Source organism: Macadamia integrifolia, chromosome 9 (genome assembly GCF_013358625.1).
Source record: "Macadamia integrifolia cultivar HAES 741 chromosome 9, SCU_Mint_v3, whole genome shotgun sequence".
Lineage (NCBI taxonomy): Eukaryota > Viridiplantae > Streptophyta > Magnoliopsida > Proteales > Proteaceae > Macadamia > Macadamia integrifolia.
The window spans coordinates 25,556,707-25,561,706 of record NC_056565.1 but is presented as its reverse complement, the minus strand read 5'-3'; positions in this window follow the sequence as shown (position 1 = coordinate 25,561,706).

Genomic DNA, 5,000 nt, shown 5'->3' with positions numbered 1-5,000 from the left:
AGGTCCAAGTTCTAGAGTTTTCTACAAAGGTTTAGTAACAATAGAAATTTTATTGTAGATATTTATAGAAGATATTCATAGGAAATATTCTGGGAGAGATTTCTAGAGCTCCGCTAAGGAGGTGGGAAGCTTCTAGTTTCCTCCCCAACCGTTGGATGGAGGACATTTGTAAATATCTTAGCCATCCATTGTAACTTGGAGTAGGTGTTGCCTAATTTGGCAAAGGCACTCACCAAGGACCAACCAAGAGTGTTCAACCAAGCAAGTGAGCTCTCAAGCCTTGTACTCAAGAGTTCTCTAGTGCTATACAAGTTTATTCTTCTCAAACTCACTCTTGTGTTCACTTCTTCTCTTCCCTAGTCCCTTAAGGAGGATGGTTAGGCTGACTTAGCACTAGTGGAAGTGTTAAGTGCCGGCGCGGTTGCTTAGAAATGTCTAAAGCAGTGACAACATGCTCTTGAATTGCCCAAGTGTGTACCTACGCGTGCCCCCAAGTGTTGACTATGTGTACCCACGTTTACACAGTGAATGGCCGCACAACACCCCAAGTGTTGACTACATGTGCACAATGAATGGCCCAAGTGTTGCCTAACTGTGCCCATGCATGCCCACAACTGTTGCCTAAGTGTGCACCCAAGTGTGCCTATGCATGCTCTTGAATGCCCCAAGTGTCGCCTTAAATGTGCCTATACGTGCCCGCAAGTGTTGAATAAGTGTGTCTACGCGTGCACCCAAGTGTAGCCCAAGTGTCGCCTAATTATGCTCTTAAATTCCGCAAGTGTGCACATATACGTGCCCATGACAATGCCTACGCGTGCCCCCCTAAGGGTGCCTAAGGGCATATGAAGGCAGTGCACAAGGTGGCAATACCGTACGCAGGGCCGCATAATGTGCGTGCATGGTGGCAGGCATGGCTGCACTACTGCACGAAAGGGAGTTGGCATGGACGCACAAGGTGTAGGCATCGCTGCGGGCAAGGTTGCACTAGCGCGCGCAAGGCTACTGGCGACAAGGCCGGCTGCCGTGCACATGGATGTGAGCGTGGCTGTAATACCTTAGACATGGTTGCACGTAACCTCTGGCACGGTTGCGAGTAAGGCTCCACTATCACGAACTGGGGTGCAGGCTACTGCACACATATAGCTGGGGGCAAGGGTGCACACCACACATAAGGTGGTAGGTAACAACGCACATTGTTGCGGGAAAGGGTGTTCAAACGTACACGAGGTGGCAGGCATGGCCGCACATGGCTGCGGGCAGCACGCGCTGGGCTGCTGCCCATGTCGCACTTCCACGCACATGGCTGCTACCACGGATTCACAAGCCTTGCACATGGTTTCATGCGTGGCCGTACATGCCGCGCGAAAGTTTGCAGGCATGGCGCACATGACACACAGATGGCTGCACAACTCTGCCTAAGGTTACGTTCCACACCGCACATGCTGCATGTTTGGCATCACTAACAGGTGCAAGGTTGCTGGCATGGCCGCACATGCCATGCCCCTGGCTGCCCTTCCACTCGTAAGGTTGCGTGCGTTGCTTCACACTGCCCCCCATGTCGCATGCATGGCTGCATGTGCCATGCCCATCGCTGCCTCTCTGCGTGCTTGGTTTTAGGATTTACCATAAGTGCCACGCACGAGGCTGCAGGCATGGCTGCATCGCTGCGCAAAAGGTTACGTTGCGTGGTCGCACATGCCATGGGCATTTCAGCGCATGGCACGCGCAAGGTTGCACGCATTGCTGCACCTTCGTGCCCACGTCTGCAGTCCGTCGTGCACATAGGCACACGTACGTGGCTCACACATGGGTGCTGTTGTGGTCCCTATGGGCCATGCAACAGAGGCTCCTTTGCGGCCTTCGGCTGCACACGCCAGGCCATGCCCGCACAACATAGTTTGGGTCTTTAAATCATGTTGTGAAAAATAACCCTTTGGGTTAGAAAAGCCTTGCAATTGGCTATTTGGCACCCAATGTACAATCATTTTCACTTAAACCCCGCATTTCCATTTTTTCGGGTATTTTTTGTAATGTTTCAATCATAAAAATATTAAAAAATATCAAAATATGTTGGAATGGTCCACTAGTTTTTCAGAACATTCTATCAACCTTTGGAAAACATCCAAAATTTAGTTTTCAGAAAAATACATTAAAATGGATTTTTCATAGTTTTTTGAATTTAATAAGTTTTTTATTATAACAAATTAATAAAAAATAAATATTTATCCAAAAACTATGATTTTTATATGAAAATAATCTTTGGATTTTTCCTTAATTTTATACCAAGTTTCATTTGATTTGGATATTTGAAGCTCAAAAAATAGACCGGTATATTTTGGGGGGATAGCAGACAATGAGCAGGCATGGTAGGCAAACCCAAAAGACCCATGGCATGGGAAAAAAAGTGAAATGGCACATGGGTTTCGATGAGTTGGCCCTTGGTGAGCGTCGAGGCCTGCCACTGCGTGCGGCTAGATGTGGATGGCAGCCTGTCTTCTGTGCCATGTGCCTGCAGCTGCTGTAACATGTGCCAGTCGCGGCACAGCATGCCCAACGAAGGTGGACATGCTTGCTAATGGTCAGCCCTTCTGTCATGCAACGCCACCCCCTTCTGCCACACAGCATTGCCTGCCACCGTGGGTTGCTGGGTGCACATGGATGGCTACCATACGCAGCCACGCCCGCACTTCTGATGCCACATGTGCTCGTCGACGCACAGCATTTCCAAGGAAGGTGTGGTTTGTGAAAACATGTACATGGCACGTCCATCTCGACAGTCATCCCCTCTGCTGCACACAGTTGCTTGCCATTGTGTGCTGCTGGGCACGCATGGCTACGTGCCTCGTACTACAGTGCCCCCATATCTTCCACCACATGCGTCAGTCGCCGTACAGCATGCCCAAGAGTGGCATTGCCTGTGGAAAACACCTTCACAGTATGTCGGTTAGGAAGATTTTTCCCTTGGTGTGCATTGCGCCTGCCATGGCGTGCTGCTTGGCCCTCGTGGTTACCTAATATATACCACTATTCCTCGACAGCTGTTGCCTCCTGTGCTCATAGCTGCAAAGAAAGCCCAACAAAGGCTTGGCATGTATGTGAAAACAAGTACATGGCTCGTCTGTCCAGATGGTCTGCCCATCTGCCGCACACCACTGCCTGCAACCATGTGCTGCTGGGTGCCCATGGCTCCCTGCCTACCGTTGCCATGCCCCACAGTTGCTGGCACATGTGTTCGTAGCTGCACAGCAGTTTCCAGAGAGGCATGGCATTTGAAAATAAGTAAATGGCCAATGCATCTCGATGTTCATCCCATCTTTCGCACACCATTGCCTGCCACCTTAAGCTATTGGGTGCACAAGGGTTCCTGCCTTGTGTTGCCGTGCCCCCATAGCAACTTCCAGATGCGTCCGTAGCCGCATGGCATGCCCAAGATAGGCTTGGCATGTGAAAATCACCATCAAGGCACGTTGGTTCTGATGATTGCCTTTGATGTGCACTGTGGCCTGCCATGGAGTACTGCTAGGTGTGCATGGCTCCCTGCAGAGCTGCTGCCACGTACGTCGGTACCACACAGCATTCCCAAGAGTTGCATGGCATGTGAAGGATAGCAACATGGCATGATGGTCTGGATGATTAGCCCCTTGTTTTGCACCTTGGCCGGCCAATGCGTGCTGGTGGGTTTGCATGGCTGCCTGCACACTGCACCTACACCCTCATCGCAGCCTACTGCCACTTTTGCTAGTTTTGTATAGCATGCCCAAGGGAGTCATGGCATGTTAAAAACGTGGAAATGACGCGTTGGCCCCATTGATTAATCCCATCTAGGCACCGTGGCAGTTTGACGTGCTTTGCTTCCTGCCATGTGCAGTTGTGCTAGTGCCACTTTTTACGAGCGTGGTCGTAGTCACGCATTTCCACCCCTCTTTGCTCTTTGGCTTGTCATCATATGTAGGTCATGGTGCAAGGGGTGGGGTGTTGTCTACATTTGATGGAATCATTGGTCAAGTCAATGTGCACAATAAATATTTGGTTAGTCCCTCCCCCCCCCATCCCATTGTTTTTTCTTTTTTTTAAATTTCACTATCGTTGATTTGTTGCTTGCAAGGGTTTTTTCATGGTCGGTTTTGTGGCCTATGCTATTTGGACAAGTGCATTTCTAAGTCGTGCCTAGGTGTGGAGGTGCTTGCATGCCTTTTTACGTCCAGTGTTATAATACGACATTAACGTGGGTCTCTGGAGAACATAGGTTGCAAGCTTGCAGGTGGTGGTAGATCATGAGTCCCTCCCCCCTCCTTGCTTTTTAAAAAAATCTCCATTCTCGTGGGTATGTTACTTGCAAGAGTTTTTTCATGCTCGGTTTTGTGGCCTTTGGTATTTGGAGGAATGCATTTCTAAGTCGTGCCTTGGTGCGGAGGTGTTTCTATGCCTCTTGCCGTAAGTGTTATAATGCAACATTAATGTGGGTCTATGGAGAACATAGGTTTGTAAGCTTACAGGTGGAGACAGATCACGAGTCCCTCCCCCTCCCCACCCCCTACTTTTGTTTTTAAAAAGAAAATTGCATTCTTGTGGGTTTGTTGCTTGCAAGAGTTTTCTCATGCTCGATTTTGTGGCCTATATGGAATTTGGGGAAATGCGTTTCTAAGTCGCGCCTGGGTGCGGAGGTATTTGGATGCTTCCTGCCGCAAGTGTTATAATACGACATTAACGTGGGTCTCTGGAGAACATAGTTTTACAAGCTTGTAGGTGGAGACAGATCACGAGTCCCTCCCCTTTCCCCCCCCCCACACTTTTGTTTTTAAAAAGAAAATTACATTCTTTTGGGTTTGTTGGTTGCAAGAGTTTTCTCATGCTCGGTTTTGTGGCCTTATGGTATTTAGAGAAATGCGTTTCTAATTTGTGCCTAGGTGAGGAGGTGTTTGCATGCCACCTGCCGGAAGTGTTATAATACGGCGTTAACTTGGGTCTCTGATGAACATAGGTTGCAAGCTTGCAAGTGG